Source organism: Sapajus apella, unplaced genomic scaffold, assembly GCF_009761245.1.
Source record: "Sapajus apella isolate SASKATOON/1434 unplaced genomic scaffold, GSC_monkey_1.0 scaffold47, whole genome shotgun sequence".
In the NCBI taxonomy this organism is placed as follows: Eukaryota; Metazoa; Chordata; class Mammalia; order Primates; family Cebidae; genus Sapajus; species Sapajus apella.
Genome location: NW_022436987.1, coordinates 10,282,181 through 10,294,359, shown reverse-complemented (window position 1 = coordinate 10,294,359; position 12,179 = coordinate 10,282,181).

Below are 12,179 nucleotides of genomic sequence, written 5' to 3'. Positions count from 1 at the left end.
TTTTTCATTAAAAAAAAACCCTACCAGCACATTCAGGTCAAAAATAAATCCTCCATAAAACCACCCTAATTTTGTCTTTACCCACCCTCACCCCATCTCCAGACAGATCTCTAAGCCTCCTCTGAGCTCAGTCAGCATTTTGAAATAATAAATCTCAGTAAGGAAGGACAGGCTCAGGAAGAAGAGTAAAATCCATTCTTTCCTGTAATGACCTCCACTCCTACCACTCCTCCACCTCTGCCCCAGCCTTTGGCTTTGAGGGAAATCAGGAATAAAACAAAATGGGTCTCACCAGTTTTCTTAGCCTCTAGGTGTCTCAGTAGGGTTTCTCAGGTGGGAGGAGCTAGCCTCCCTCCTTCCTAACATTACCACCTGCCCCCGAATCCCAAGTGCTTTGGAAGTACGTTGCCTCACCTCTGTGACGGAGGCACCATAAATTCAAATTTATAGGCCAGAAAACCAAGGCTCAGAGAAAAGGAAGAATTAGAGATGAATCAGGGAGACCTGCTTGCAACCTGCCTGGGAGAAGGGGATCCTGGCAAAGGAAGCTGAAGCGGGGCTTAGTCCGCCCTCTGGTGGAGAAGGAGCTGCTCTGCACCCAGCAGGACGGACTGAGGAAGAGTATTTTAAGATGCTGTCAATCCTTTTATTTTGAAATTCTCACCTCATATCATAATAAAATGCATCTGTATCTAATATAAATTACAAATTCTATACAACTACATAAGAGTTGAGTTGAGTAGACCAACGGACAAAAAGACACTTAAATAAACATTTATTTCTTAACCTGTTGTACCATGTTCATATTTTGAAGCCAATAACATGCTTTGTAAACTTTAACATTTTCATGGGTCCTTGAAAAAATTTTAGGCCTTCACCTCATAGTTCTGGAAACTAAGTGATAAGAAATCCAGACTTTTGCCTTCACACCCTTCCTAGAGGATGTCATCCAGGTTTGGGGTGCCAAGGAGGCAGCAGAAGCAGGGACCAGCAATGTGACCATAGCCTGGCTTCGGAAGGACACACGGAGATGGCGCAATGCTCCAGGCACCGCCTCAGTGATACACAGGAAGGCATGGAACATGTTCATGCTTTGTTCTGAATCCACACTGCAAACACTCTCATGGACAAGGGCAAGTAGGCTATGACTTCTCCTCTATAATTCTAACTCTTATAGAACACAAGCCCCACCCTGCGTACCCTGAGAGCTTAGGTGTGACTACCTAGGCCTTGCACAGATTTCACAAAACCCAGATGGAGGGCAACAGGTAAACAAACACCAAAGGAAAGTGAAGTCTGGCTTTTATCGTCCAAGGCTGTTTTTTACCATCAGGAGCTCATTCTCAGTGCTCAAAGGTTCTACCACATTTCACTTCCGTTCAAGAGAGATCATCATCAAACTAGCTTCAAAGGGTTGACTCTGTTCCCTTGGTTCCCACCTTCTTAGCCTCCAGCCTGCCTCCACGTGGTCAGTGTCATCTTAACACCCATCATCAGTGAGCCTTTTCCTAGATATCTCAACAACCTTTCCTGAAATCAAAACCAAAGAAGAGATAACTTCCCTTCTGGCAACCTAGACCTCTTCTCCTAAGTTCTAGTTTCTTATCAGAGAAGCAGGCCTATTGCCCCAGATAACTGGGATAAATAACAAGCTTACACTGTATGTGAGACCTTATCTCCTACAAAAAGTCTCTGGCTTTATCATTTATTGTCTCATCCCTATAAGGAGAGCTTAATTCACAATATTCATTTACTAAGAATTAAAAGTTATACAAACAGTATATTATTTCTTAACACAAGTCATACTAAACATAGAATTTATCTCTGTCTGCAATGGATCAAGGCATAGCAGCTTCTACCTTTCTAGAGGTTTAGATCTGAGGGCTACTGAAGAATCATCAAATGAATGCTGCAGTTTAAAATGATTATTCTCCTCCAAAGCAAACTCTGAATCACATTCTCTGTAGCTGTCTGCTAACATTCAGGAATGGCTTCTTCTCTTGAGCTATTGCAGGGATAGAATAATCAACTATAGCTAGATCCCCTCCTCCCAGGCAGGTTGCAACATAGCTAAACAACTCTCAGTTATGGGGTGAAGAAAGGGAGAGGTAAATAAGACAGTCTCTGCTTCATAACAGCTCTAGCCTTTTGAGGAAGACTATACTTTCAGATGAAAGAAAACTAAGAGACACAATAGCAGCAAGGACTTACAAGTGAATCAGTTCCTGTAAGTGGTTCAAACAGTAAGAAATCAGAAAAGAGTCAGTATCCATGAGCCTGACTTTTTCTACCCTCTCAAATATTCTGTCTCTTCTTGCCCTCTTCTCTTGTCTCTACACTCACTAGCTCTTCTGTGTATTATCATAATCTCAAATACCCTATTCAAATTCCAGTGACTCCTACATTTAATTATTGACATAGATGTCTCAGACTACACATCACATTAGCCAGTTGGAGGTCCCTTAATGTTGTATGAGTCTCTTAGATACTGTCTTTTCTGGGAAAGGTCAGGTGTATCTAGCATTAAACCCTTCTTTCCAGTTAGCACCTCGACCTGTTATTTGGAGAATTCCCTGTTGCATGTAGTCTTGGTGGAAGGCAGTGCTCGCTTCCTGTGATGGAAGCTGAATTGAATAGATATTCTGTCAAAAACCCAGCATGATAAAGATGCAAGCACATGAGGCCTTCCCAGATCTCTCAATCTTGAGCAAATAATTTAACAACGTAGAATGACTAAAAGTCATAACCATTACAGTGGCAATAGCAACATTAAGACTTTTGTTCCTCCCCTCTGACATTTTCTGAAGGTTTGCTGGCCAGCCCTTGGAGCATCCCTAGTTTTTTGTTTTTTGTTTTTTTAATTTATCAGCTTTGTCCCCCACTTAGCCATTGTAGTAGGCAGCCTCCAAGATTTCCCCTAATTATCCTTGTCTCCCAGAATTCATGCTTTTGTGCAATTCCCTCCCACATTATACTACAGTTGGTCAAGGTAACCCATAGAATATTACAGGAGTAATTTTGGGATAAAGGACTTTTCAGCTTCCATGTTGTGCTTTCATTCTCTCTTCTGACCTACCCACTATCCTCCTGCAATCAGTTACTCTGGGGTAAGCCGTGACATGAACAACATTTTGAAGAAGCCCACATGGCAAGAAATTAAAACTTCTTGCCAACATACACATTAGTAGCTTTAGAGCACATCCTGTGTCCCCCTTCAAGTCTTTGAAGACTGCAGCTGTGGCCTACATTTAGTTGCAACTTCATGAGAGACCCTGAACCAGGACCACCCAATGAAACCACTCCCACATTTCCAACCCTCAGTAATTCAGTGAAGCTCTGATATGCTTCCAAAATATTGCTTTTCTGCATGAGAGGTCCTGAGTCCATTTCTATTGCTTACAGCCAAGAATTCTGATACAGAGATTGATATCATGAGTGCAGTGAAGGAAATAAATGCTTAGCAAAACATAGGAAATATAGAATCATTTATCCAGCTAATGTGTGACAAATAGCACAGAAGCCCATTCATGTCCCAGAATAAAGATCTAACAGCTATGACACTCAGTATAAAACTGATACCTGCAATTACGTTCTCATCAAGTAGAAAAGTTTGGACGCTCTAAAGATCTCAGAGTGTCTAGATGCTTATGTCTCTGCATCCCAAAACTCTCAGCTCAAGGCATGCACTAAAACTCAATGACTTTCCATAATAATGTTTAAAAAGAGTTCTCAGTGTCGGTTTCCACTGCAAAAATTCTCAATGTTGCTTTCCACTGTCACAGCACGAAGTTCCACTGCACTGTATATACAAAAATCACCTTCATAAGAACCAAAAATTAGGTGAGAGATCACAGTGCCAGATTTTAACATCATATTAAGGAAAGAGGCACTAAAGAGAGTAGGAAAGACAGTCTCGAAGCACCTACACCACCCCTTCTCCACCTCCTGGCATCAGCCGCATGGTGTGAAGAATCTGTGCTCTTGCAGGATGGAGAGCACAGCGGTTGTGGGGCTTGGCATTGGAACTCAGTGCTTCCCTCTTATGGCAGAAAGTAAAATGGGGCAGAACTCAGCTGGTGTCCATAGATGGAGCGTTTAGACCAGCCCTAGCCAGAGGTGAATAATCTGCCCTGTGGTCAGAACCTGAGCTCCAGCAAATCCTATCACCATGGGACAAAGTGCTGTGGGGTTCCAAATAAACTTGAAAGGTAGTCTAGGCCACAAGGACTGCAATTCCTCGGAAAGTCTTGGTGCTGGACTGGACTCAGAGCCAACAGACTTCAGGTGCATGCAAACTAGGGAGACACCAGCTGGGGCAACCAATGGAGTGCTTGTATCACTCCTCCCCCAACCTCAGGCAGTGCAGTTCACAGCTCCAAGAGAAACTCCTTCCTTCTCCTCAAGGACAGGAGAGGTGAAGGTACAGAGGAGTTTGTCTTACAACTTGGATACCAGCTGAACTGCAGCAGAATAGGGCACCAGGTCCTAGCTCACAGATGACACTTCTAGACACACCCTAGGTCAGAAGGGAACCTGTTGTCATGAAGGGAAAGACATAGTCCTGGCAAGACCCATCACATGTTGGCTTAGGAGTCCTTGGGTCCTGGATAACCAGCAGTGATATTGAGATGGTACATCATAGGCCTTGAGTAAGACCCAGTGTTATGCTGGTTTCAGGTGAGATCCAGGACATGCTCAGGTGTTGTGGCTGAGGGTCCTGCATGAGGAGCTCCTGCATGAAGAAAGGGATGGAAGAGTAAAGGGGACATTGTCTTGCAGCTTGAGTACCAGCTCAGCCACAGTGTGGTAGAGCACCAACTGGGCTGCTGGAGTCCACAATTCAAGGCATTGGCTCCTGGGTGGCATTTCTGCACCTGGCCTGGGCAAGAGGGGAGCTCATCTCCCTTAAAGGAGAGACTCAGGACTGGTGACATGCACCACAAGCTGACCGAAGAGCCCTTCATCCTTGAGTGAACATCAGCAGTAGCCAGGCAGTACTCACCATGAGCCTGGAGCAGTGCTGACCATGGCGAAAGACTCCTTTGCTTGAGGAAAGGGGTAGAAATGTGCGAAGGATTTTGTCTATGGCTTGTGTGCCAGCTCTGCCACAGTAGAATAGAAAAACAGGTAGACTTCTAAGGTTCCCAACTCCAGACCCTGGCTCCTAGATGACATCTCTGGAACTGCCTGGGGCTGGGGAGAGTTTGCCACCATGAAAGGATGCAAGCCTGGCTGGATTTACCACCTGGTGATTATAGAGCCCTTGAGGCAGTAGCTAGGCAATGGTCACTGGGGGCCTTGGGCAAGACCCAGTGCTGTGTGCCAGCTTTGCATCTGACCAAGTGTAGTTCCAGCAGTGGTGACCACAGAGGTGTTTATGTCGCCTCTCCCGCAGCTCTAGGCAGCTCAGTTCAGAGAAACAGGCTGCATTTACTTGGGGGAAACTAAGGGAAAATAACAAGAGTCTCTGCCTTGTAATCCAGATAATTCTCCCAGATCTTACCCAAGACCACCAAGGCTATACCTCTATGAGACTGAAAGAGTCACAGATTACTGGGCCTGGGGTGCCCCATAATACAGATATGGCTGCAGTGACTAAAGACTTAGATCAAAACACTCAAGTCCCTTCAAATACTTGGAAAGTCTTCACAAGAAGGACAAATTCAAATAAGCCCAGACTGCAAAAACTATAATAACTACCTAAGTCTTTAATGCCCAGATGCCTGTGACCATCCGAAAGCATTGGGACCATCCAGGAAAACATGACCCTACCAAATTAACTAAATTCGTCTCCAATGACCAATGCCAGAGAGACAGAGATATGTGACCTTTCAGACAGAAAATTCAAAACAGCTATTTTGAGGAAGTGCAACAAAATCCAAGATAACATGAAAATGAATTCAGAATCCTATCAGATAAATATAACGAAGAGATGGAAATAATTTAAAAGAATAAAGAAAAATTCCTGGAGCTGATAAATGCAATTGACACATTGAAGAATGCATCAGAAGAAAGAATTAGTGAGCTTGAAGACAATCTATTTGAAAATATAGTGAGAGGAGACAAAAGAGAACAATATTAAAAAAAGTATGAAGCAATCCTATAAGATCTAGAAGATAGCCTCAAAAGGGTAAATCTGAGTTATTGGCATTAAAGAGGAGGTAGAGAGAGTTGACGTAGAAAATTCATTCAAAGGGAAAATAACAGATAACTTCCCAAACCTAGAAAAAGGTATCAATATTCAAGTGCAAGAAGGTAATAGAACACCAAGCATATTTAACTCAAAAATGAATACATCAAAACATTTAATAAACAAACTCCCCCAAATCAAGGATAAGTAAAGTATACTAAAAGCAGCAAGAGAAAAGAAACAAGTAATATGCAAAGGAGCCCCAATACATCTGGCAGACCCCTCAGTGAAAACCTTATAGGCCAGAAGAGGGTGACATGACATATTTAATCACTCTATCATAAAGGCACATGCACATGAATGTTCATTGTATCATTATTCACAATAGAAAAGGCATGAAATCAACTTAATGACCATCAATAACAAACTGGATAAAGAAAATGTAGTATATATACACTGTGGAATACTATGCAGCCATGAAAAAGAATGAGATTGTGTCTTTTGTAGGAACATGGATAAAACTGCAGCAAACTAATGCAGAAACAGAAAATCAAATACCACATGTTCTCACTTATAAGTGGGAGCTAAATGATGAGAACTTATTAACACAAAGAATAAAACAACAGATACTTGAGCCTGTTTGAGGGTGAAGGGTGGGAGGAGGGAGAGGAGCAGAAAAAAATAGTTATTAGGTACTGGGCTTAATTCCTGGGCGACTAAATAATTTGTACAACAAACCCCCATGACATGAATTTACCTATGTAACAAACCTTCACAGGTACCCCTAAATATAATTTTTTTTAAGAAAAAAGGAAATAAACCTGAATTCTAAAACAATCAGAAAAAAGAAAAACTACACAGGGACTTCAAAATTTTTTGGATCAAAATAAACTTGTACCAACTTGTTATGACATGCATGAACAAGATCTAGTTTGAGGCACAAATGAAGGATAAGACATCAGTGTGAAAAGAGCCCCTATAAGAGCAATATGAGTTCTGCTAAAATTGACGCAAGAACTAACACCAAATTTATGGTGAAACTTGGATGGAAGGATGGTGAAACCATTGTTCCTTTACACAAAGCTTATGGAGACAATGTCCCCAAAGAAGTCAGCAGTTTACAAACTGATAACTTGTTTTAAGTAGGGAAAGGAAAATGTTGAAGATGAAGCTGTCAATGGCAGGCCATCCACATCAATTTGTGAGAAAAAAATAAAAATTTTTTCTGTGCCCTAATTTAAAGGACCAATGATAAACAGCAGAAACAATAGCCAACACCATAGACATCTCAATCGGTTCAGCTCATATAATGCTAAAATACTAACGTTAAGCATACTTTTCACTAAATGAGTGCCAAAACCATTGTGCCCAAATCAGCTGCAGAAAAGAGCGGAGCTTTCAATGGAAATTTTAAGGTAGTGGGATCAAAATCCTGAAGCATTTTTTTAAGAATTGTAACAGGAGATGAAACATGGCTTTACCAGTATGATCCTAAAAACAAAGCACTATCAAAGCAATGGTTACTAAGAGGTGGAAGTGGGCCAGTTAAAGACCATGTGGACAGTTAAGAGCAAAGGTCATGGCAATAGTTTTTGGGGATGTTCAAGGCAGTTTGCTCATTGATTTTCTGGAAGGTGAAAGAACAAGAATATCTGCTTATTATGAGAGTGTTTTAAGGAAGTTAGTCAACGCTTTAGCTGAAAAACACCCACAAAAGCTTCACCACAAAGTCCTTCCTACCACAGCTCACTCCTCTCAGCAAACAAGGACAATTTTGTGAGAATTTTGCTGGGAAATCATTCGGTATCCACCTCGCAATCCTGATTTGGCTCCTTCTGACTTATTTTTGTTTCTAATCTTAAAAAATTCTTCAAAGAATACTTTCTTCAGTTAATAATGTAAAAAGACTTCATTGATATGTTTAAATTCACAGGACCCACAGTTCTTTAGGATGGACTAAATGGCTGGTATCGTGGCCTACAAAATCTCTTGACTTTCATGAACCTTATGTTGAAAAATAAAGTTTATGCTTTTGTTTTTTAAAAAATAATAAAGTACTGAAGGAAAAAACATGTTTAGCCAAGAACAGTATATACAGTGAAAATATCCTTCAAGCATGAAGGAAAAATAAAGACTTTCCCAAGCAAATGCTGAGGAATTCAAAAAATAAAAATAAATTAAAGAAAATCTAATTGACGAAAAGACATCCTGGAGATGATGACAACAAGATAGTTGGCATGGTGGCACATGCCTGTAATCCCAGTTACATGAGAGGCTGAGACACGAGAATTGCTTGAACCCAGGAGGTGGAGGTTACAGTGAGCTAATATTGGGCCACTGCTCTCTAGCCTGAGTGATACAGTGAGACCCTGTCTCAGAAAAAAAAAAAAATAGGAGGAAATGCCAAGTATCCACCAGTCCGCCCCCCAGGATTGGCTGAAAACTATGAGGAAATTCTCCCTACAATGAAAAGGTAGGCATGTAGACACGAGCATCCCCCATCAACACCTGAGACAGCTAGAGTCCACTGGGGTCTCCTGCAGTCCTCACAGGCACTAAGCCCGTCTAAGGGAGCTACCTAGAGTCCACATAGCTGTACTCCCCCTAGAAGGAGCTGACACCATGCCTTGCCCCTGTGGCCCATGTAGCTACTGCACTATGTCATTTCGAAAGGGAACTAATGCTGAAGTATGTCTTGACCTGGGGGTAAGTAGCCACCGCACCCCTTTATCCCTGAGGCTAAACTACAGTTAAACCACCCCTACATGACGGCTCAGCATCCCCAAACAAAGCTTCAGGCAACTGTCACACTCTTCCTGGTGGTGCCAAGCAGTAATGAAACTGCTCCACCTGCCCCCCATCCCCAAACTGTCTGCCTCAGGCAAGAGGTGAAGCTGCACACTCCCTCTTGGAAAGTAGTGCTTTGACAGAACAGCTCCATCTACCTCTGTCAACAGTGGCTGCATACTGCCTCTAGGGGCCTAAACAGAAAGTACATATTACCTCTCAGGGACAGAGCGCTTTGGTGGAGTCCTGCATAACAGAAAAATGGTGCCTGGGCTGCCTAGAACAGTCAAGGTCCCTGGGCCTGAGCTGAAGTGGCACTTCACCCCCTGAGGAATTGGTGCCTTTATCAAGCTGAGCAGCTGTGTAGGGCAAAAACTGAGCTGGTGAAGCACTTCACATCCCATTGGAAACAGAGCAATGACTGAGCCGAGACACCTCACCCTATTGGCAAACGACTCTAGTACCCTGCTTCCCTGGAACTGGATTCATTCCCTAGAGTCTGAGCTGCTGAGACACCCCTCTCCCTGGAGGGTACAGTCATTGCTGTACTTCTTCCTGTCCCCTGAGAACAAAATGACACCTTTGCTTGGCCCTTCTGGAGTATTTGCTGCTAATGCATCTGGCTTCACAGAGTCAGGGATACTACCAAGCCCTGCCATCTCCAAAGTATAGAATCATCACTATATAGTGCTTCATCCACAGTGACCTGAGTTGCCACTGAGCCTTACTGATTCAGGCTCCCGCACTACTGCTGTACCATGTGCCTTGGGCTCAAGCCTCTGGAGCACCCCTTCTTCCTAGAGTTGGGCCAGATCTGTGCCCTGCCCCCTAAGGGTAATATTACAGCTACAACCTTATCCCCTAGGCCTGAGTTGCTAGAGGGTGCCTCAGAGTCATAGATCCTGGCTCTATGAGCAACCCGCCTCCACAGAGAGTGAAACTGCACTCTTAAGACCCAGATGCCACAAAGGTTTAGGAGACACCAAACCTATGTCCCCAGCCCCATAGCCACTCTGAGCACCTGTACCTGAAATTCAGCACCACTGCAGCAGCTTGTAGGACATGTCAGACCTGACATCAAAGGAGGTCCTGTCACCTATGTTTTTCCCATTGTAGGGCAAACAGGAATAGAAGGACCCAAAATCCCTTGTCCCTTAGGATGTTAACAACCTATGCTGCCACCGGGGATATATCAAACTTTTATAGCCTAAGCCACTGAGGCACTCACAGTTATTGCTGATACTGAATGCAGCCAAAGAAGCTGCACTGAGACTATGCCATTGCACTTACCTGGAAATAGTCACCACATCCTTTCAAATTGCACACTAAGATACAACTGTAGGTGAAAGCTCTTCTCTGTGAAAGACACTCCAGAAAGTTTGAAACAGGAAATGTTTCCACCAGATGCACACACATCAATGTGGGGACACACATACACACACACACACACACACAACAACAACAACAACAACAATAACAAAATGAAAAAGCAAGAAAATATGACACCACTAAAGGAACATAATCATTCCATAGCAACAGGCCTCACTGAAAAAAAAAAAAATTACTGAAAAAGAAACTCAAAATAATGATCTTAAGGGTACTCAACAAGATACAGTAAAATACAGATAGACATTTCAATGAAATCTGAGGAACAATTCACGATATGAATGAGACATCCAGTGTTCATGAATTGGACAATGTCAATATTGTTAAGATGGCCATACTCCTGAAACTGACCTATGGATTCAACAAAATTCCTATCAAAATTCCAGCTATCCCTTTTGCAGAAACAGACAAGCTGATCCTAAAATTAATATGAAAATGTAAGAAATTCAGAATAGCCAAGATAATTTTGAAAAATAAATAAACTTGGAGAACTCACACTTTCCAACTTCAAAACTTACTACAATGTTACAGTATTTTTAAAATGTGTATTACTGGCAAAAGATCAATATACATAATCACTGAAATAACACATAAATTGAGAGTTCAGAGATAAACCTAAGCACCTATGGTCAACTGATTTTCAACAAAGATTCCATAACAACTCAATTCAGGAAAGAATCATCTTTTCAATAAACTGTGCTGAGACAAATGGATTTCTACATGAAAAAAAAAAAAAGAATTTTTACCCCTACCTCATTCCATATAAAAAAATAAAATCAAAATGGATCAGAGATCTAAATGTAAGAGCTAAAACTATGAAACTCTTAGAAGAAAACATAGACAAATCTTTGTGACTTTAAAGTAGTCAATGGATTCTTATATATGATAACTAAAGCACAAGCAAATCCTCAAAATATATATATAAAGTAAACTTTACCAATATTTAAACCTTTGTGCTTTAAAAGTAAGTGAAAAAATAACCTACATAATGGGAAAAATTTTGCAAATCATTTATTTAATAGGTGTTTAGTATCCAAAATATATAAAGAATGCTTGCAACTCTTTAATAAAAAGATAATCTAATATATGCACCTAATAATGGAGCTCCCAAACTTATAAAACAATTACTACTAGACCTAAGAAATTAGAAAGATTACAACACAATAATATTGAAGGACTTCAGTACTCCACTGACAGCACTAGACAGGTCAGCAAAACAGAAAGTCAACAAAGAAATAATGATTTAAACTATGCCCTAGAACAAATGGGCTTAACTGATATTTACAGAACATTCTACCCAACAACTGCACAATACACATTCTTTTCATCAGGACATGGAACATTCTGCAAGAGATACCATATGATAGGCTATAAAACAAGTCTTAATAAATTTAAGAAAGTTGAAATTATATCAAGTACTTTCTCAGAACACATTGGAATAAAATTGGAAATTAACTCCAAAAGGAACCTCAGAATTGTACAAGTACTTGGAAATTAAATAATCTGCTCCTGCATAATCCTTGAGTCAACAATGTAATCAAGATGGAAATTTTAAAATTCTTTGAACTGAACGATAGTAGTGACACAACTTATCAAAACCTCTGGGATACAGCAAAAGTGGGATTAGAGGAAAGTTAATAGCGTTAAATGCCTACATCAAAAAGTCTGAAAAAGTACAAATAGACAATCTAAGGTCACACCTCCAGGAACTAGAGAAATAAGAACAAACCAAACCCAAACCCAGCAGAAGAAAATACATAGTAAATATCAGAATGGAACTACATGAAATTGAAACAAACAAAAAATAAATGAAACTAAAAACTGGTTCTTTGAAAAGATAAAATTGATAGAGTATTAGTGAGATTAACCAAGAAAA